Source organism: Arachis hypogaea, chromosome 14 (genome assembly GCF_003086295.3).
Source record: "Arachis hypogaea cultivar Tifrunner chromosome 14, arahy.Tifrunner.gnm2.J5K5, whole genome shotgun sequence".
Classification (NCBI taxonomy): domain Eukaryota; kingdom Viridiplantae; phylum Streptophyta; class Magnoliopsida; order Fabales; family Fabaceae; genus Arachis; species Arachis hypogaea.
Window position 1 is genome coordinate 82,427,179 of NC_092049.1, and position 24,136 is coordinate 82,451,314.

A 24,136-nucleotide genomic window follows, 5' to 3' on the forward strand; every position below is an offset into this window, starting at 1 on the left:
TTTGGGGAGTTTTGCTCTTAGGATTCTTTCTGTGAAGGGTGTAGCGCCCATTATTATATGGTCGTTTCTCGTGCGTTTGGTGTCTCGGTGTCGCCGCTCTTCCTCTGAGTCTCGCTGGTGGCTTGGGTCTCGGGAAGTGCTACGATTGTGCCTTTTGCTGTATCGCCGTTTTGGCGATTTCTCCCGTCTATGGTCGCGCGAGGTGCTGCGACCGTTTCTCGTATCATGTCGCCGAGTCGGCGACCTGCCGCGACGAGATCTTGACCGGGAAGTCGCATGGCTTCCGTGTTCGTTGTGGAGTTTGTTTTTGGTGGTCAATTTGCCTTCGAGCTCTTGGACCCGGAGGCAGAGATCTTGGATGATTTGAGCTGCTTTGTCTCCCGTGTTCTCGGGGTATCGTGGTTCCGTGAACATACGATCGTTTGTGTGGTGGATAGCGCTCATTATCCTAGCTTGGTTTGTGACCTCTTGATGTTTGGGAGTCGGATTTCTTGGTCGAGAGTTCTCCCGACTTGAGGAGGCTTCTTCCAGTACGTCCCCCATTTCGATTTAGTGTGCGCAGGTCCCCACAGACGGCGCCAATGTACAAGATATCTCTGGTACGGGTTGAGAGATGGATCGGGAACCTGCGGGTCGAGGCGGATGCCGGATCACTTGACTGGGGCGATGGGGGGGAGGTACCTGCAAAGACACTCCGACGCTCAAGTCAGAATGGATCTGAGAGGTATAAGGTCTGTGGAATGAATGAATACCTAGAGGGACCTGGGTCCTCTATTTATAGGTGGTGGAGAATATCTTATCTTATCTTATTTGGCTAAGATAAGGGAGATGTTTGAATTCGAAAGTCGGTTAGGAATCTGAGAGTGCCGTTTTCGGGCCTTCTAGAAGTGGGGAACGGGTCGGACCCGGGGAACCGGTGTTGGGTTCGGTCTTTTGGATCCGGGATGGTGGGCCGGATCCGTAACAGAAACTAAATTAGATTTGTGCTTAACTTCTTTTCTTGATTAGTTAACCAAAGAATTAGCAATTAGTTAATTAAGGAGAAATTGAGTTGTCAAGGAATTGAAATTTAATTATATATGATTGACGATCGAATTTTTCTATCGGTAAAAAAATTCACAAATATTTTATCGCGTTGTAAGTATAGTTTCTAAACCAACAAAGAATCCTTTCATGCAAAAGTTTTGGTTGTCACAAGTAACAAAACCCAATAAAATTTATAATCGAAGTATTTAAACCTCGGGTCGTCTTCTCAAGAAATTGCAGGGAGGTATGATTTATTATTGGTTATGGGAAAAGTAGAATTTTGTTTTAGGTTTTTTAAAATAAGGAACAAGTAATTTAAATGGCAAGAAAAAATAAATAAATAATTATAAAGTAAACTCTTGGCAAGGTATGAGAATTAGAAGTTCTATCCTAGTTATCCTTATCAACGGTGATGAGAATTGGGTTTTAATCCCACTTAGTTAACATTTGCTAAACAAAGGAAGGTCAAGTGGACTAATCAATTTGATCCTCAAGTCCTAATCAATTCCTAAGGAAAGACTAGAGTTATTGGAATTCAAATCAATTAGCAAAAATAACAATTATCAATCACGATGAGTTTGATAACTCAAGAGTGTCCAATTAATCAATTAAAACCAAGAATATAAAAGGCTAAATAAAAATCATCAATCTGAAATACCTCAATTGCATTAATAATAGAAAATCAATCTAAACATAAAGAGTTCATAAACTAAATTGATAAAATAAATAAAAGGAACATTGAACCTGTAATGAAGATAAGCAGTCCTAAAATTGAGAGAAATCCTAATCCTAATCCTAAGAGAGAGGAGAGAACCTCTCTCTCTAAAAACTACATCTAATCCTAAAATTATGTATTACGAATGTATGGTGTGTTGTTGTTTGATTCCTCCATTCTCTGGCTTATATTCTGTGTTTCTGGATTCAGAATTGGGCTGAAAAAGGGTCCAGAAATCGCTGGGGGCATTTTCTGCAGATTCATGTACGTGGCTTCTGTCATGCGTTCGCGTCATCTGGGAGTTTTCCTTGTCACGCGTACGCGTCGGTCACGCGTACGCGTCATCTGCGTTCTGCTCATGACGCGTGTCTGTGTCAGTCACGCGTGCGCGTCGATGCCTTTTCGCGCTGGGCACGCGTTCGCGTCGTCCATGCATTCGCGTCGCTGCCCTTTTATTCAAAACTCCATTTTTGTGCTTTCCTTCTATTTTTGTATGTTTCCTTTTCGTCCCCTAAGTCATTCTTGCCCTATGAAACCTGAAAATACTTGACACACAAATCACGGCATCGAATGGTAATAAGAGAGGATTAATATTAGCAAATATAAGGCCAAAGAAGTATGGTTTCAATCATAGCACAAAATCAGGAAGGAAAACGTAAAACATGTGAATCATATGAATAAGTGGGTAAGGACTTGATAAAAATCACTCAAATGAGCACAAGATAAACCATAAAATAGTGGTTTATCAACCTCCCCATACTTAAACATTAGCATGTCCTCATGCTAAGCTCAAGAGAAGCTATAAGAGTGAATGGGGAAAGTAAGAAAGTATGAAATGCAACCTATCTATATGAATGCAACTACATGCAAAATATTTCTACCTACTTGGTAAAAAGTAAATAAATCTTTCAAGAAAAAATATAAATCAAATTTCACTAATTCAAATCATACAATAAAAGACAAGTAAACTTGTAAGAAGATAGCTCATGAAAGCAGGGAACATAGAATTAAGCGTTGAACCCTCACTGGTAGTGTATGTGCACTCTAATCTCTCAAGTGTCTAGGGTTAATTCACTCTACTCTTCTCTAATCATGCTTTCTAAACTTTGTTCTTCATCTAACTAATCAATAAAAAAATTAATGTACCAATGCAAACATCATGAGGTCTTTTTAGGGTTGTAATGGGGCTAAAGTAAGGGTGAAGATGTATTTATGGCCAAGTGAGCTATAATATGAATCCTTAATTAACCTAAGCTCTCACCTATATACACACTCTATATACTTTTAAATTCATGCCTTGCTACCCAAAATTTTTACTTTTGCATATTTCACATACTCATGCATCAACTTTTCTTTAATTTTATCACATATGCATTGATTTTTCATTAACTTAACATTGGAGTAATTTTGTCCCCTTATTTATTTACTTATTTATTGAATTTTTTTTGGATTTTTTTCTTTTTTATTTTTATTTTTATTTTTGTTTTTAATAGAAAAATAAACATAACTTATCAATGCACATGGATTTTTAATTTTTCTAGTCTCACATGAGTAGGTACCCAAATTTCCATTATTTTGTCAAAGTAAAAATATAGCACATTCCCTTATTAATTCATGTTCCCATAGTTTTCCCACACTTAATTGTTACACAATTCCTATCTTAAGCTAACCAAAGATTCAATTGGGATATTTAATTGTTTTTCTGCTTAAGACTAGTAATGTGGTTATAGAACAAAAGGGGATTAAAAGCTCAAGGGGGCTAACAAGGGTGATGTAAAAGGTAAGCTTATTTGGGATAAGTGAGCTAATAACAAATAATGGCCTCAATCATATGCAAGCATGTAAATACACTAAATAGTGGACATATAGAATGGAACAAAGCAAAAATTGCAATCATAAAGAAGAAAACACACAAGAATAAAAATTTATGGTTAAATAATGTAACCATATAAATAAGCTCAAAATCTCACAGGTTGTGTGTTCTTAGCTTTAAACTATGTTCCAAATACAACTTCAAACAAGTTTTAACAGAAAAAAAATTTTCAATTTAAATTAGTAAAATACTATAAAAATTTCTTGAAAAAGAAAATATTATTTCAACCAAGTAGTAACTAAATGCGTAAAATCAAGAAAACATGTAATCAAATATGCAGATGCAACAATGAACTAATAATGAAAATAAGACATTGGTGTTGAGAAGAAAATAACTAACCCATGGAGATCAGTATCGACCTCCCCACACTTAAAGATTGCACCGTCCTCGATGCATGCTAAGATGTGCAAGTGGACGGGGTGCTTCAACTGATGTTTTTCTCCAAAGATTGTGTAGGTGGACTTGTTTATTTCCCCATATAGAAGTTCTTTTCCTTTCCTTTTCTGGTGGCCATCCTGAAAGAAGGGGAAAAGAAGAAAAGTAACTCAAAAACAAAGATGGAAACAAATAAAATATGGGTGTTTAATGCCAAATAATAAGGGTCTCAATTACATGGTAGCTACAACATGCAAGTGAGAAAACAATAGAAGCACATGGCATATCAATGTTGCAAAAAACTTTTGCAACAAAGGGGAAGAGTAGGTAATGAAAGACAGTATAAAGTATTACCAAACAGTGTAAAGCAAATCACTAAGCACCAAAATAATTCAAGAAAAGATGTAACAGTTGAATTAGAAAATTTAACACCAATGGTAAAATAATAAATTTAGAAAAGAAAATAAAAATATGCACAAAATTAAAATGCAATGGATGAAAGAATATAAATGTAATGAGGAAAGAAAAATGAGAAGGAAGAAGAAAGAAATAAGAAGGGGGGAGGGAAAAATTAGGATTGGGGAAGAAAAGATAAGATAGTTGGCACTGATCTGGATAAGCTGTGCGGAGCAGGCGACGCGGACGCGTGGGGCACGCGTTCGCGCGGTGCGTGATAATTTCAGGTGACGCGGACACGTGGGTCACGCGATCGTGTGGCCTAATTTGTGCTTTTGGCGCGAGTGCAGCCGTGCGTTCGCACAACTCTCTGTTTTAAACTCTTTTTTGCCAAATTTTTGGGTGACGCGATCGCGTGAATGGCCTTTCTTTTAAAAATGACGCGGACGCATGGAGCACGCGTTCACGTGGTAGGGCTTGTGCTTCTAGCATGGTTCCAGCACCACTCCATCATAACTTAATGCCATACACATTTTTATGTCGATTTTGCAGGGCACGCGTTCGCGTGGGTGACGCAGACGCGTGGGAGGCATGTTTTCAAAAATGACGCGGCCGCGTGAGTGACGCGGACGTGTGGGCATGTTTGTTCCTAAGGCACGCCTCCAGCCACGCTTTCGCATGACTTTCTGTTCAATTCTCTTTTCTTCAGAACGCACCTATGACGCGGATGCATCAGCGACGCTTACGCGTCGCGTGCATGTTTTTTTTTTATGCAAAATGCAAAATGCAGTATGTAAATGCTAATGCAAACATTATGAACGTCACTAATAAAATTAAAATAAAATAAACAAGGAATAAAAAGGAAAGAATATACCATGGTGGGTTGTCTCCCACCTAGCACTTTTAGTTATAGTCCTTAAGTTGGACATTTGGCGAGCTCCTTGTCATGGTGACTTGTGCTTGAACTCATCCTGAAACTTCCACCAATGCTTGGACTTCCAATAAGCTTTATCAATACCAGGTAGATTCTTCAAGCTTTGATGGAGTTCTTCACAAGCTTTGAGCTCCCAAAGTCGATCCTCATATATTCCCGGATCCCAAATCTTGTTTCTACACCCATCTTCAAGTGGATCATGATGATTCCATCCGGGTGACAAGCAATCCAAATTATCACTAAAGCATCCAAACAGCTTCCTAGACCCATTCAGTTGGGCTTTACACCAACCTTTGCATTTAAACTTTGAGCTTTCCACCATACTGAACCTTGCATGACAACTCCAACCACTAACCATCTTCCTCTTACTCTTAACGCCACAGAGAGCTCTAAGCTGACCATCTGTCTCAAGTAAACCATATTCAAGTGGGAAAGTAAAGGGCAAGGATAAGAATTTTACCCACTTGAATGTTGTATTGGATGGTAATGGCTTTGGGGGAGAGGTTTCCAACAGCTTTGGGAAGGTGATTTCAAGCTCCATTCCCTTGTGCTCTTCTTTGACAACTTCCACCTCTTTGCAAGCTTCTTCAATTCCAACTTCTTTCTCTTGGTAGCTTTCTTCCAATTCAATCTCTTCTTCATTACTCACCAAGGGCATGGGAGGTTGTGCTTCTTCTTCTTTAATCTCCATCTCTTGATAAACCTCATCAACAATCAAATTCAAACGTCTTGGAAGGAGGTTCTATGACTGGACTTTTCCATGGAGGTTCTGCATCTCCCAAGTCTTCAACCACTTCTTCCTCTTCAATAATTACTACTTTGTCCAGTTGTTTTAGTATAAAATCATACTCATCCTTGATGATTTTCTTTCCATTATAACTCCTTTCAACTATTCCTTCATCTTCAAGGGTTTCTCCTATCTCTACATTTTGGGCCTCCTCTTGCTCTAAGACAAAATTAGACTCCTCCTTGATGTATTCCTTCACTAATTCTTCAATCACTCCTTCGACTTTAAGGATCTCTACTTCCTTCATCTGTAGGGCCTCCTCTAGCTTCTTATGAAGTATGGATTCGCGAAGATGATTCCTTCTTTCTTGTTCCATATCAACAGCATAACTGGGATCATCTTGCTCTTGAATTGATGAATGTGGGTGCTCTTCCATGGAGGGTGGTGATGGGATGGGAAGATTATTATGTAGTTGAAAAGGAAGCGCACTGAAGCTTGAGGGTTGAATATTGGAGGTAGAGGGTTGGTTCATGCGGGATATAAGATTTTGGAGTGTAGAGGTGAGACCAATGATATTAGAGATGAGTGTGTTGTTATCCAATGGAGATGGTGAATATTGAGGTTGTGGTTCTGGGTGTGGTTCATATGGTGGTTGGTGTGGTTGATGTGGGTTAGGGTCATATGGGGTGTTTGGTGGTAGGGGGTTTGTGAGTATGGTGGTCCAGAGTTGTGTTGAGGAGGCGGTTCATAATCATATGGTGGGCTTTGTTTGTAACTACAAGGGGGTCCACCATATCCATCATCTTGGTACGCTCCCTGGAATGGCTCTTGACTATAGTAATTTGGTGGAGGTTGGTTGTCATGAAAGGGTTCACCATAACTATTGTCTCGGCATGCATTGTAGAATGGTCTTTGTTTGTGGTACTGTGGAAGGTGTTGTTGCCGAAAGGGTTGATCAGATCCTTGTGGCTCCTTCCATCTCTAATTGTTTTGACCTTGATTCATGTTCCTGTTATAATTTCCATTCCTTGCAACAATATTGGAACCAAACTCAAAGCGATGGGGGTGAGAACTCATAGCAACTAATAAAAATTAAAAACAAAAACAAATAAACAAGCAAAGGAAAATAAAATAAAATAAAATAAATAAGAGAAAATGTTTGAAAAAGATTTGATTTTAAGATTAGAAAAGATAAGACAAGTTAGGTAAGAGAAGATAAGTTTTTAAATTAAAAGATTTTGAAATTTAATTTTTTTGAATTTGAAAATTAAATTTTGAATTTTAAATTTTGAAATTTGAATTTTGAAATTTAAATTTTTGAAAAAGTCAACAATATAAGATAAAGATTTGAAAAAAGATTTAAATTTTGAAAAGGTTTGATTTTTTAAAATTTTAAATTTAAATTTTGAATTTTGAATTTTGAATTTTGGAATTTAAATATTGAAATTTGAAAATTGAATTTGAAATAAGATAAGATAAGATTTTGAAAAAGATATGATTTTTGAAAAAAGATTTGAATTTTGAAATTTAAAACTAAGATATAATAAGATAAAAATTTTAAAATAAAAATCTGAAAAAAAAAAATTTTCGAAAAAAAATCAATTTAAAAGTAAATATTTACAATAACCAATAATAAAGCACACGTTTGCAATTCTCCGGCAACGGCGCCATTTTTGACGATCGGATTTTTCAATCGGTAAAGAAATTCACAAATATTTTATCGCATTGTAAGTATAGTTTCTAAACCAACAGAGAATTCTTTCGTGCAAAAGTTTTGGTTGTCACAAGTAACAAAATCCAATAAAATTTATAACCGAAGTATTTAAACCTCGGGTCGTCTTCTCAAGGAATATCAGGGAGGTATGTTTTATTATTGGTTATGGAAAAGGTAGAATTTTGTTTTGGGTTTTTTAAAATAAGGAACAAGTAATTTAAATGGCAAGAAAAAATAAATAAATAAATAATTATAAAGTAAACTCTTAGCAAGGTATGAGAATTAGAAGTCATATCCTAGTTTTCCTTATCAACGATGATGAGAATTGGGTTTTAATCCCACTTAGTTAACCTTTGCTAAACAAAGGAAGGTCAAGTGGACTAATCAATTTGATCCTCAGGTTCTAATCAAATCCTAAGGAAAGACTAGAGTTATTGGAATTCAAATCAATTAGCAAAAATAACAATTATCAATCACGATGAGTTTGATAACTCAAGAGTCTCCAATTAATCAATTAAAGCCAAGAATATAAAAGGCTAAATAAAAATCATAAATCTGAAATACCTCAATTGCATTAATAATAGAAAATCAATCTAAACATAAAGAGTTCATAAACTAAATTGATAAAATAAATAAAAGGAACATTGAACCTGTAATAAAGATAAGCAGTCCTAAAATTGAGAGAAATCCTAATCATAATCCTAAGAGAGAGGAGAGAACCTCTCTCTCTAAAAACTACATTTAATCCTAAAATTATGTATTACGAATGTATGGTGTGTTGTTGTTTGATTTCTCCATTCTCTGGCTTATATTATGTGTTTCTGGATTCAGAATTGGGTCGAAAAAGGATCCAGAAATTGCTGGGGGTATTTTCTGCAGATTCCTGTACGTGGCGTCTGTCACGCGTTCGCGTGGGTCACGCGTTCGCGTCATCTGGGAGTTTTCCTTGTCACGCGTACGCGTCGGTCACGCGTACGCGTTGGTCACACGTACGCGTCATCTGCGTTCTGCTCACGGCGCGCGTGCGCGTCAGTCACGCGTGCGCGTCGATGTCTTTTTGCGTTGGGCACGCGTTCGTGTCGTCCATGCGTTCGCGTCGCTGCCCTTTTATTCAAAACTCCATTTTTGTGCTTTCCTTCATTTTTTGTATGTTTCCTTTTCGTCCCCTAAGCCATTCTTGCCCTATGAAACCTGAAAATACTTAACACACAAATCACGGTATCGAATGGTAATAAGAGAGGATTAATATTAGCAAATATAAGGCCAAAGAAGCATGGTTTCAATCATAGCACAAAATCAAGAAAGAAAACGTAAAACATGCGAATCATATGAATAAGTGGGTAAGGACTTGATAAAAACCACTCAAATGAGCACAAGATAAATCATAAAATAGTGGTTGATCAATAATTTTATCGTGATTAATCTTTGCATGCCTCAAATAAATGAACACAAGAATTATTATCCTAAAGAGTAAACATCTCTAAATCCTTAACATTTTCATCATCATTGAGTTGTCTAATTAAAAGTAATTAATTAATCATTACTACTTTAATCTATTAATTTTTATAAAAATGATAATTCACTCACTGTGATATTACCTTATACGATTCGATACACTTCTCAAATTGAAAATTCTTCCATAACCTGAGTTCTGTTCTGTATCATTAATTTAATTAAATGACAAAAAAAGAGGTTTGTATACTTTAACTCGTTGACATTGCTAACCTGAGTGCTTTTTATCCATTTTTTCTCAAAGAAAAAGATGCAAGCAACGCACATCGTCATTAGTCGTTATCTAAAGCAAATTTAGAAAAAGAACCCATCCATAATATGCCAGCTGGCCATGCTGAATCTTCCATCTAATCATTCAGAAACAGAAGACAGCTAAACCTTCTTAAGATGATTACTATTGGTTAGATTCTAAGTCAATACTAATGGATTTCAAAAAATAAAGACTGCAATAATTTTTGAACTATAGTCGTAATGTAATAGTTATTTTATCATTGTAAATTATAAATTATAAATTATGACTATATTTAAATAAAAAGTATATTCAAATTTAATATTTGTGACATAGACTGTATTATAAAACGATAAAATAATAAAAGAATATTTTTTATAAATCTAAACTATTTATTCAAAATCTAAACATTACATTATCAAATTAAACTTTCTCTAAAAAAATAACTCTAAGTGACTAACAATTTTTTTTCTTATATTTGAATCAATATTAACTCTATTTTTATACTAAAAGTATTGACTTATAATATTTGTTTTTATAATATATAATACTCTTAATTTATTAAGTAGAGTTAAAGTATATAAATTAATTTTTAAATAGATCGTTATTGGTCAAAATAGATAATAACTCGGATAATATACAAAGATATGGATTTATTTACTATCCACAATAAAGAGAACAGCTATGTGTCTCAGAAATAAATATATATTATTTTTGGTTATGCTACATATCTAAGTATTTTTTCATCTAAATTTTATTTAAGTAGGTCCAACACCAACAAAAATAATTCTCATTAAAAGAGCGTCATTACACACGCTTTATCTTCTTCTTCTTCTTCTTCTTCTTCTTCTTCTTCTTCTTCTTCTTCTTCTTTCAAATACATGCATACGTCATCTGCTTCTTTCAAATGGATTATTTTTTCAATCGAATTGAATGGAATGCAATTGCTAAATTGAATTGAATTGAATTGAATGGACACAGGTGTTCTGAATTTGAATTGAATTGATAATCTCTAAATTATAGACAGAGGTGTTTCGAATTTAATTTTATATAATGGACTATATTTCGTTCATTCAGTACTATACAATTATTTCACCATGAGTACGTGTTCGGTTCATTATGCAGAAAGTTGTTTGAATTTGATTTTATATGATGGATTATATTTCGTTCATTCAGTACTATACAATTGTTTCACCATGAGTACGTGTTTGGTTCATTATGTAGAAAGCTGTTTGAATTTGATTTTATATAATGGATTATGTTTCGTTCATTCGGTATTATACAATTGTTTCACCATGAGTACGTGTTTGGTTCATTATGCAGAAAGCTGTTTGAATTTGATTTTATATAATGGATTATGTTTCGTTCATTCAGTATTATACAATTGTTTCACCATGAGTACGTGTTTGGTTCATTATGCAGAAAGCTGTTTGAATTTAATTTTATATAATGGATTATGTTTTGTTCATTCAGTACTATACAATTGTTTCACCATGAGTACGTGTTCGGTTCATTATGCAGAAAGCTGTTCTAATTTGAATTTATATAATGGATAATGTTCCATTCATTTAGTACTATACAATTATTTCACCATAATAACATGTTCGGTTCATTTCTGTTCTGCACAATTCAAAACTCTTCCTCCTCACCTTCTACTGCTTCTTCACCAGGGAGAGAAGGAAAAAAAGACAAAAAAATATAGTAACAACAACAACAAAAGAATGATGATAAGGAGGAAACAAGTGAAGAAGAAGGAATGCGAAAAAGAAGAAGACATTCCGTGCATAAACGAGCGTGAGAAGAAGAAGAAGAAGAAGAAGAAGAAGAAGAAGAAGAGAAAGAAGCGTGAGGAAAGAAGAAAGTGGAAAAAGCGCGTGACCTAAAATTACTTGGATGATCTTAGATACCAAAATTACTTGGATGTGAAAAATATCTCATTACTTTTAGCTGAAAAAATAGAAAGAGACAAAAAAGAATTTTTTTTTTTTTTTACAATCAATAAATCTATAGTTTAGTAACAAATGAATATAAGATTTACCTTAAAAAATGACATTTTGTGAAATTTACTATAATTTTATTATTCTATTTTTTTCTAAAGAACTAAATTTGTGTTTAAATAGGCAAAAGTATCATAGTGTTTGAAGTTTATATATCGTATGTAGGCTTATATAATGAGAACATCTTGGCATAACCATCAAGGTTAAGTCTGGACCTAAAAGATCACATGAAATCAACATAAGATAGACAAACAAATTTCTTATGAATTTAGAGAAATTCTTTTAATTTCAATTAAAAATGAAGGAGATGCTCCATTCGAGGGGAGTAGATTACTCAAAAATGTGTACCTCTTTTCTGCATAATTGAAAAAAGGAGTTTATCAACAATAAAAAGTTGTTGGATTTTTTTTAGTGATAACTTGAACGCAGAAATTCATTATTCTTTATTTTGGATTTAATTATTGAAGCCCGATGAAAGAAAACTTTCATGTCAGATTTAGAGAGGGGGAGATCCCATTGATCCATTGGTTGGATCCTATCCATATTTTTCGTTTGCTAGACCCATCGTTAAAAAACCTCATTCTTACGATTATAAGGTTTATTTGAAAATGAAATTCAATCCTGAAAATATAGCATACCACTTTTTTTTTTACTAGAGAAATTTCTAGTGGAGCGGGTGCTATTTGAGAACAACTAGGTGATCTGGATTTGTCAATTCTTATAAATTCTTTATTAGTAGAGTGGAAAGAATTTGGAGAAGAGGGATCCACAGGCAATGAAAATGAATGGAAGGCTCGAAAAGTTGGAAAAAGAAAAAAAATTTGGTTTGACGTATATAATTAGTTAAATATTTTATATGAACAAATATAAATCGAAAATTGATAGTTTTATGTCTCTTACCAGTTTTTTTCCCTCAATTGAGATCCATTATTCAAATCGATGGGGAAAAACTAATGAGATCAGATATTAATATACTCTATTGAAGAGTTATCAATCAGAACAATACTCTTATCGATCTATTAACAACAAGTAGATCTACGCCAAGTGAATTAGTAATGAGCCAGGAAATATTGGTACAAGAAGTCGTGGATACGCTTCTGGATAATGGAATCCGTGGGCAACCGATGAGGGATGGTCGTAATAAGGTTTACGACTCATTTTCAGATATAATTAAAGACATTTGTAATTCGTGGTCTAATTCAAAAATATTTTTCTTCGAACATGGGAATTACTAAGAGTAAAATTCGAAAAAGAAAAACCGATTGTATGGGAAATCTTCCTAGAAGTTATGCAGGGGCATCCAGTCTTACTAAATAAAGCACTTACTTTGCATAGATTAGGCATACAGACTGATGAACCACTATTTTATGGTAAATTTTGAGTTGAAATGCGTAGATTTTATCAACTTATCTTGCATTTATTCACTGAAATAGCATAGTTTTGTGAATTTCTCCTAGTTGTGCTTAATGGTTAAAAACATCCTTTTTGTGCACTGATGCGTGCGCATCATGTGGTGTTTTTCTAAGCTTTTTCATATTAAAAATGTATTCATTATGCTTAATTATTGAGTATTTTGGTGCTTAAGTTGTATATTACTTTGATCTCTTTGATTTGATTAATTTTTTAGAAAATGGTAGAAAAAGAAGCAAAAAGCACAAAATAAGTTCAAAAGAAGAAAAGAGGAATTTTTGGACACGCTTTGGAACCTTAGGCCACGTGATAAACCATTATTTTATGGTTTATATTGTGTTTAATTTTGTGGTTTTATCAAATCTTTACCCACTTATTCATTAAATTAGCATGTATTTACAATTCCTTCCCAAAATTACCCCATGGTTGAAAAACTGCTTTCTAGAGATTTTTAATTATGTATTTTAATTCTCCTTTATTCCATTCGATGCTGCGATCTGTGTGTTAAGTGTTTCAGGCTTTATAGGGCATGAATGACTTGGAGATTGGAAAGGAGGCTTGCAAAAATGGAAGGAACACAAGAAATTGAGGAGATGACCAGCGAGAAGTGACGCGGACGCATGACTCACGCGACCACGCGACATAGAGGAAATTGAAGTGACGCGCCCGCGTGCCTGATGCGAACGCATGGAATGGAAACTGCACAAGTGACGCGAAGGCGTGGACGACGCGCACGCGTGGCAAGGCAAGACGCTGGATGAAGCGAACGCGTGGATGACGCGATCGCGTGACGTGCGCGATCTGTAATTTCTGCAGAATTCGCTGGGGGCAATTTTGGGCCCTGTTTTGACCCAGTTTTTGGCCCAGAAAAGCATATTAGAGCCAGGGAACATGCAGAGACCAAAGACACACATTCATTCGGCATAATTTTAGTTTTAGATCTGATTTTACTCCTCCTCTAGGTTTTCTCTCTACACATTCATAGTTCTTAGGATTTTAATTTTATTACTTTTCGAATTGGGATATTGAGAAGAGTTATTACCTCCATCAAGACTTCATCATTCTAGTTTGTTTCCTTACTTGTCACTTACTCTTTCATATCCTTGTTTTATTCAGAGTTACTATTGAACTATTTTTAGAATTTATTAATTCAAGAACTATTTCTATTTTTATTGATCTTTTTTATTATTATTTATCATGTCTTTCTTTATTTTCCCTTCTTATTTCATGAATTTCACAATCATAATGAGCGAGTAGTTCCATAACTTGATTGGGAGTTGATTGAAAGGAGGACCTTGAGTTGGATGCTCAAGAGTAAAATTATAATTGGGATTAGCGTTGGGTCGCCCTTTAATCACTGACACTGGTCCTTCCCAAGGGAGATGATTAGAACTTGTGAATAGAAATTGACTTCCAACTTGCTTGACTTTCCTTTATCCGGTAAAGGATAACTGAGCAGACAACCTTCAATTATCAATTGAACTTGAGAGAACTCCATCAAGGATAGGGCTTCCAACTAATCTACTCCCGATCAAGGTTTTTATTTAAATTACATAATTTCTCTGATTTAAATTCCTGTTTATCAACTCAAACCATTTTACAAAACATCTGATTAATAAAATAGCACACCTTTCTGCAAATCGTTGGGAGACGACCTGGGATTCATACTCCCAGTATTTTAATTCTAATTTTGTGACAACCCCTTCTAAATTGATTAGCGGAATTTTGGTTGGTTGAGAACTATACTTGCAACGCATCTCTTATAATGATTTCTTAACTCGCCAATTTCCGCCACGTTACCACGCTTTCAAAAGCGTGTCCCATGAAGCATGCAGGCAAGCATGGATTGAGTAATGAAGCAATGAACCATGAGGCAAGGTGAAGTAGAGACAGGGGAAGTAGAGCCCTAGAGCAGGCCAACTTGGGCATTGGCAACGCCCACTTACACTGCGTTACTTCAAAGAATGCCAACTATGGAAGCAACGTGGCGTTGGCAACGCCATCTTACACCAGTTTTATTGTGCAACAACGCCAAGAGCATCCCTGGGAGGAAGACCCTGGCATTGGCAACGCCAGGATGAACTGGCGTTGGTTTGAAATAACGCCTGCGATGAAGGCCACGCATACGCGTGGGTGACGCGTATGCGTGAGGAGGAAATTTTGCTACTAGAAGGAGAACCTTGGCGTTGATAACGCCAGGTTATTACTGGCGCCCCTCAAGATAATGCATACGAAGAAGGCCACGCGTACGTGTGAAGAGGAATTTTTCCCTTGGAAGACTGTTTCTGGCATTGCCATATAACTGGAGCCCCCTTTGAAATGATGCCTGGTATAGTGGTCACGCGTACACATGACCCACGAGTACGCATGACAAGTGCAATCAACGCCCATAATCAAGAGCGCCCGATTCAACCAATGCCAGCTGGGCATTGGCAACGCCAGCAATAGGGGGCGTTAGTGGCAATAACGCCAAAGCCATCTGGAACCCCTCAATTTGGTTCAATTATTGCTTCAAGGTCCACTCAAAATTCATGCAAGCAAGCCCACAATTGTCAACAAATCAAGGCCACAAGAAGCATCTAGAAGTAGTTAATTTTCATTTGATTGTAATTTGTTTTCAATTTCATTTGAATTTTTAATTTAGGATAGCTTATAAATATGCCTTAGTTTCATCATTTAGTGGTATGTTAGACGCCATCCTGGAGGGGGTCTTTGGACTCCTCTCTTCACACACTTCGCACTCTTCTTCTCTTCCACTTTCTTCCATACCCATTCTTGTAAATATTTAGTTATGAGCTTCTAATTCTCTACATTTGGGAGAGGAGTTCTGTTTGCATTTTTAATGAATTGATGTTTATTTTCTTCTCTTCTTGATTCCATCTTTATTTATCTAAGAGAAAGTTTCCGTTCTTCAAAGATCCAATTCAATCAGAGAGGAATTGGATCTATTAGAATTCTATGTGAACCTTGAAAAAGGAATCATAGTAATTCAGTTTGGAACTCTCTTCTCACAATAAATTTGATTTTGATTTAGAGTTGATATTGTCACATGTAATCTCTCTGAAATTGTGATCTTAGGAGTTGTGGTATGGAAATAGAAATTAAGCTTCACCTCTTTTCATGAGCATTGGATCAAGGAATTGGCATTTGATCATGACTAGAGAAATTGAGTAACCAAGGAATTGGAGCTCAATTACTTATGATCTGCCAAAGATCTAACATTGCATGAACAACAAAAGAAGTTGAGAATCATTGATTCAGGAGAAATCAACATCTCCAATCCTAATGTTTTCTATCTTTAATTCTTAGTACTTTACAATTCCTGTACTTTACATTTCCATCACTTTACTTTCTTGCACTTTATATTCTTGTCATTTACTTTCCAGTCACTTTATTGCTTTCTTTCAATTTCATGTCATTTATATTTCTTGATTGCTTATCATCTAATTATGATTGTCTAACTAGAAAAATCAATTAACTATTGATTTCTTAATCCTTTAATCCTCGTGGTGCCATTGCCGGAGATTCACAATGTGTGTTTGTTATTGATTATTGTTTCTATGTTGATATTGTAAATAGTTTGCTTTTGTTTGTTTGCTTGTTTTTGTTTAGGAGTTTGTTTTCTTTGTTTCTTAGTGGCTTTTGTTTTTATTTTCTCTTTTCACTATGAATTCTCATCTAATTTGGTTTCGAGTTTGGTTGTAACTATGTTGCAAGAAATGAAAATTTCAATGATGGTTTGCACTATGGGACTGAAAATCAATCGAGGGAGGAGCCGCATTCTTGTGGACGATCTTCATGATATCCATATCAACTTCCTCCGTTGTACAACGATGGCAATCCACCCCATGATGTACACCAATCCAATAGTTATAGTGAGTCTTCATATGGTTTTCAACCTCAACCACCATACACACATGAACCACCTCCTCAATATTACTCTCAACCATACTCGTAAACCACATCTTACCACCAACCACTGCCGTATGATCCTAACTCATATCCACCATATCACTGACCATATGCGCCTCAAGAACAGCCATATAAACCACACTTAGAACCACCACCTCAATATTCTCACCAATATGAACCACCTTCCAATTATGAAACTTTTCTCCCAAACAACGAATCCTCCTTTTTACTTCAATACCAAATTCTCCAACTCTTGATTCAAGAATAACAAGAGCTTTGAGCTTTTCTTCAAGAGCAAGAAAAATTCCAAAAGATGCAAGAAAAATTTGTGGCTACCTTAGCCGAAGCGGTGAACTGCTTAGTCCTACTGCAATCATGTAATTAAGACACTCCCATTGACGAATGTAGAGAATTAACTGAAGAGCATAGTGAAGAGGAGAGCTTAGAAACTCAAGGGAAAAAAGAGGAGTTGAAGCATGAATTGCAGCAAGAAGAGGAAGTAGAGATGAAAGAACTGGAAGAAGTGGTTAAAGAGTCAAGAGAAGTTAAGCAAGAGACAAGTTTTATTATTGAAGATGATCTCACACCAACTAAAGATTTCATTAGGCTTTTTGAACCTTCCATTTGTTAGTGGAAGGGCGTGCTATTTGTTTACACCCATTAGTTTGTAAGGAATTCAATGCAGACTTTGATGGAGACCAAATGACTGTTCATGTGCCTTTATCTTTGGAAGCCCAAACAGAAACTCATTTACTTATGTTTTCTCATATAAACCTATTGGTCTCTGTCGATGAAAGATCTTATTTTTTCGTACCGACTCAAGATATGCTTATTCGGCTTTATATATTAACGAGCCGGAATCGTCGAGGTATTAGTGCAAACAGGTATAGTCTGTGTAATCGCAGTAATTCAAAAAATAATAATAACGGAAAAAAGGAACCCTTTTTTTGTAATTTCTATTATGCAATTGGAGCTTATGGACAAAAAAAAATTCGATAGTCCTTTGTGGTTCCGCTGGCGGTTAGATCATCATGTTATTTCCTCAAGAGAAGCTCCTATTGAAGTTCATTATGAACTGTTAGGTATCTATCATGATATTTGTGGTCATTATATAATAGTAAAAAGTATAAAAAATTTTTTGTTGTATATACATCCGAACTACGGTTGGTCGTATTTCTTTTTATCAAGAAATCGAAGAAGCTATACAAGGTTTTTGTCGAGCCCATTTATATAGTATCCAATTAAGTCAATTTCTGATGTGGATCTGAATTCAAGGATCAATTAGGATCGAGTAGCATCTTAGTTTTTGGAAAAAACATTTACATGAATTAACATAAGCAAAGAAGGAAAATTTTCAAACTATTAACTAAAACTGATTGTTGAACTTAATCTCACTGAGTAGAATATGGAGGTACTTATGGGAGAACGGGTTGATATGGTCTTTCACAATAAAGTAATCGGTGGAATTGCCATCAAGCGACTTATTAATAGATTAATATATCACTTTAGAATGACATATACATCACATATGCTGGATCAAGTAAAAACTTTGGGATTTCGACAAGCTACTATTACATCCATTTCCTTAGGGTCGACGATCTTTTAACCATATCGTCTAAGGGTTAGCTTGTTTAAGATCATGAAATGTTTTATTTTGGAAAAACACCATCATTATGAAAATGTACATGCAGTAGAAAAATTACGCCAATCCATTGAGATATGGTATGCTATAAGTGAACATTTACGACAAAAAATGAGTCCCAATTTAGGATGACCGACCCCTAAATCCAGTTTATATAATGTCTTTCTCAGGCGTTAGAGAAAATGCATCTCAAGTACACCAATTAATGGGTATGAGAGAATTAATGTCAGATCCACAAAGAGAAACGATTGATTTACCCATTCGAAGCAACTTGCGCGAGGAGCTCTCTTTAACAGAATATATAATTTTTTGTTACGAATCCCGTAAAGGGGTTGTGGATACCGTTGTACAAACATCAGATACTGGATATCTTACTCGCAGACTTGTTGAAGTAGTTCAGCACATTGTTGTATGATGGGTGGATTGTAGTACTATTCGAGGAATTTATATAAATATCCAGAATAAAATAATGCCAGCAAGAATTTTGATACAAACATTAATTGGTTGTGTATTAGCAAATAATATATATAGGTTTGCGATGTATTGCCATTTGAAATCAAGATATTGGGATTAGACTAATCAATCGTTTAATAAATTTTCAAACACAATCAATATCTATTTGAACTCCTTTTACTTGTAGGAATACATTTTGGATATGTCGATTGTGTTATGGGCAGAGTCCTACTCATGAAAACTTGGTGAAATTAGGCGAAGCTATAGATATTATTGCGGGCCAACCGATTGGAGAACCTGGTACTTAACTAACATTAAGAACTTTTCATACAGGTGGAGTATTCACAGGAGGTACTGCAGATCACGTGCGAGCTCCATCTAATGAAAAAATAAGATTCAATCAAAATTTGGTTTATCCCACGCGTACACGTCACAGTCATCCTGCTTTTTTATCTTATATAGACTTATATGTAACTACTAAAAGTAATGACATTCTACATAATGTTAGAATTTTACCGAAAAGCTTTTTATTCGTTTAAAAATAATCATTACGTAGAATCAGAGCAAGTGATTGCCGAGATTCGCACGAGAACATACACTTTAAATTTGAAGAAAAAAGTTCAAAAATATATTATTCTACTCACGAAGAGAAATGTATTGGAAAACTAATGTATATCATGCATCTAAATTTAACGGGGGTAACACACATATCTTACCAAAGACAAGTCATTTATGGATCTTATCGAGAAAGTCGTGTAAGTGGAGTGACTTATCTTTTTCACTCTTCAAGTATCAAGATCAAATGCACACCCATTCTCGTTTTCTTGGAGAACAAGCAATTCCTAAGTCTCTTTTAAATAATGATTTTGTCGAAAATAACCTAAATCTAGTGAGACATAAATTGTTTAGTTCAAAATCTTACGCTAAATCAAGCCTAAATTCAATTATGTATAATTCTCATTTTAGACATCCTATTATTTCTTCGATAACTTTAAATTTATTGGAAAAAGGGCGACAAAATAGATTCATCATGTCATTTCCATTCCTTTCGATTGAAGATCCTGACAAACAATTAACATATTCTTTTGATATCTCGATTGAAATACCTGTGAATGGTATTTTTCGTAGAAATAGTATTCTTGTTCATTTTGAAGATCTTTTATATAGAACATAAAATTCAGAAATTTCTAAATTTAAGACTATTGGAACCCCTCTCTTTTTAAAAAAGAAGATTTATTGAATATGAAGGAGTCAAATAGTGTAAACCAAAATACCAAATCAAGGCACATCGATTTTGTTTTCATTCCTAAAGAAGTGCATCTTTTATCCGAACTTTTTTTCATAATAGTAAGAAGCAACAGTATTATTGAAACAAATGCAACAATCACTTTTAATATAAGAAGTTGAGTAGACGAATTGGTGCGAATGGAGAAGAAGAAAAAGATTGAATTACAAATATTTTATGGGGATATCCATTTTTCTGGCGAAATGGATAAGGTATACCTACATAATGATATTTTGATACAAATCGAAAGGTTAAAAAAAATTCAAAGGAATAAAAAAAATGAAATTAGATCTCTGTCCAATGGATCACAATTATATAAAAAAAGTATTTTGTTTTGGTTTGACATATAATTCTATACAAAAATACAAATAGTATCAATTTAATAAATTTTTTTCACATGATCTATTCCGAAAAAAGGATAATTTGGAGTTTAAAGCTCTCAATTATATTCTTTATGGAAATGAAAAATCAATTCGTAAATTTTCTGACACAAGCATTCAATTAGTTCGAACTTGTTTAGTATTAAATTGGGATCGAGATCGAAATAAAAAAGCTCTTCAATAGAAGAATCTCATCCTTTTTTTGTTGAAGTAAATATAAATGGTTTGATTGGATATTTTTTAAGAATTGATCTGAAGAAATCACAGATTTCCTATATCAAAAAAAGAAATAATCCATCCGGTTCAGAATGAATCTCGGGTAATGAGTCAAATCGAAGCAATGTTAATCCATTTTTTCTTATTTCTTTCTAGGAAAAAACTCAACAATTACATATCCAAAATCATGAAACGATTCATGTGTTGTTAGACAGAAATACAGAATGCTAATATTTGATAATTTTGTTATTATATGATTGTTTTGAAATAGAACCTTTTAACAATTTAAAATACTACGAGCTAAAAATAAAAAAGAGAATAAAAAATAATAAAAAAATCTTCAAATTCCAAATAAAAATTCATTAGGACCCGTAGGAATAGCACTTTAAGTTTCAAATTTTTATTCAGGAGTGAATAAAAAATAGAAACTTGACCAGTTAAAAAAAATTCCAAACATTAAAATTTTTTTTAATGGACGAAATTCAAATAATTTATAAGTCCAATCCATATAGCAACATAAAATTAAACACATTCTTTTGAATTGGAATTTTCTCCATCATAATTATGATTATAAATATTATAAAAAATAATTACAATAATTAACTTGGGCAATTTATTTATGAAAATATATGTCAATTTCAAATAAAAAATGGACTAGAATTAAAATTAAAATCGGGACAAGTTTTTATTGTTAAAATGAATTAGCTAGTACCTATATATTTAGTGACTCCAAGAGTAACAGTTAATGGACATTTTGGAAAAAAAAATTTTTTAAGATATATTAATAATATTTATATATGAAAAATTGTGATCAGGTGATATAACCCAAGGTCTTCCAAGAGTGGAATCGGGATTAGAAATTCGTTCAATTGATTCAATATCAATTAACCTAGAAAAAAGGATTGACACTTGGAACGAACATATAACCAAAATTCTCGACAATCTTTGGGGATTCTTTATTTGTATTGAGCTAACTATTGTCTAAAGTTGAATTTTTTTTGTTAATAAAATTCAAAGGATTTATTAATCCCAAGGATTGCATATACAAAATAGACATATTGAGATTATTGTACGCCAAATAACATCAAAAGTATTGGCTTTAAAAGATGGAATGTCTAATATTTTTTCACCCAGCGAGCTAATTGAATTATTTCGAGCTAAATGAGCATGATGTCCCTTAGAAGAAGTAATTTGTTACGGAGCTCTATTATTGGGAATAACAAAAATATCTTTGTATACCCAAAGTTTCATATCCATAGCAAGTTTTCAGGAAACTATTAGAGTTTTAGCAAAAACTGCTCTCCAAAATCTTATCGATTGGTTGAAAGGTTTAAAAGAAAATGTTGTTTTTGGGGGAATGATACCAATTGGTATCGGATTCAATAGGATAACAGAGCCTTAAAAGTAAAGACAATTTATTAAGATTGCTTTGGAAAAAAAAAACAGAATTTACTCAAGAAAAAAATAAAAAATATCCTGTTTTACCATAGAGATTTTATTTTTTAATTTCGGGAATTTATATGATATGTTGCAGAAATTATTTTTTAAGATTTGATAATTGCTAAAAGTCTATTTTTTCGAATTTAGATTTCTTAAATTTAAATAAAGACATTGGATTATATTTTTGAAAGAGAATAAAAAAAGTAACAAAAAAAATTGAATGCCTGACCATGTATCAAGAGATAATCTTCGATAAAAGAGAAAATTCCATCGGAACAATTTTTTTCTTATTTTAGGATATCCTATTTCTTTTTTTAGTGGAGATCAATGACAAAAAGATACTAGAACATAACGTTGGAAGAGATAATGAAAGCGAGAGTTCATTTTGACCTTTGTACTAGAAAATGAAAACCTAAAAGGACGTCTTATATATCCGCAAAACGTAAGAGTATTCATATTCTAAATCTTATAAGAACTGTTTGCTTTTTATCATAAGCATGTGATTTGGTTTTTGATGCAGCAAGTAAGGAGAAACAATTTTTAATGTTGGCACAAAAAATAAAGCTACAAATTTAATAGCACGGACTGCAACAAGAGCTTAATGTCATTTTGTTAATAAAAAATGGTTTGGCGGTATCATACCAATTAGTATGTTACAGAAATGAGACTTCATATGTTCACGTCCTTAAAAAATAGAATAAAAAACAGGCCGAATCTATAGTTTATCAAAAAAAGATACTGCTATTTTGAAGCGATAGTTATCGTATTTAAAAATTTGAGTGGCATTAAATATATGACTCGTTTATCTAATATTATTATAATTGTTGATAAACAAAAAAAAGTATATCATTTTTAGAGAATTTTTTTTGTATGTAGATAAAATTTTGTACATAAATTCATGTATAATAGTTAATTTTGTACAAAAAAAAATTAACTCATTTTTGATAATCCATTTTTTAAAATCATATACAAAATTTTTTAGTGTTAAAGTAACATTACCAAATACTTTAGAAAATGAAAGATACGAAACGGTTGGATCTAATAGAAGTATAACACATCACGTCTTGATGATAGCTATGAAAAATCATTATCTGTGTTTATTCCGCGTTGCTCCAAATTGCATGGTTTGGGATTGTTGAGTGGATCAACTGAACGAGGCCCACACCTGGCATTTATATCTTCAAGAACCTTTCCTACGCATCCTTCCTAATTCATTACTTTACTCAGGAATAAACTAACCACGATTTCACATAAAATAAAGTAAGAAACCATTAATTTTTTAACCAAAAAAAGGAAAAGGATAAGGAAAACAATATTCTATTTGATGTTCGAACTTTTATTGGCATTTCTTTTCATGTAATCAAAATATCATTTTCTACGGTGATAAAGATATTTCACCTCCAAGGCTCCAACATAATTGTCTTGGATTAATAATACTATAGTTAAATAAGATAAGAAAAAATGAATCGTTTTAATACGTAACTTCAAGATCAAATGAATCCTCTTTCCATTCTTTTATACGTCACTTTGACTTATTTATTTATGTACTTTTATTTTGATACAATATTATTAAAATTATTATTTGTATTTTTAATTTATAAAAATTTAATTTATAAAAATAATAATATTATTTATTAATTAATGCCTTGTTATTTTGTTAAAGATGGTTTCAGTTTTTCAAGATGTATTGTGGAAGAGCATTGAGTTGTGGAATATTGGAGTCTACAGATATAGCATCAAGACTGGTATTAATGGTGGGCCCAGAGTCAAGGGCAACCGTTATGTGTGGGTATGGAATCCCTTTTCCGATTGTGGACCCAAATATCTCTCTGATAGGCTTCTCCCAACTTGGTCCTGGACTCCTAGCAAAGGACTCCCTACACCGCACCATTATCCGTAA

At 33.8% G+C, this 24,136-nt stretch overlaps 1 pseudogene; it reads left to right on the top strand.

Moving 5' to 3' along the window:
• Nucleotides 1–276: 276 nt before the first annotated feature.
• On the top strand, nucleotides 277–21,781 carry LOC140178616 (DNA-directed RNA polymerase subunit beta''-like; annotated as a pseudogene).
• The last annotated feature ends 2,355 nt before the right edge of the window (nucleotides 21,782–24,136 follow it).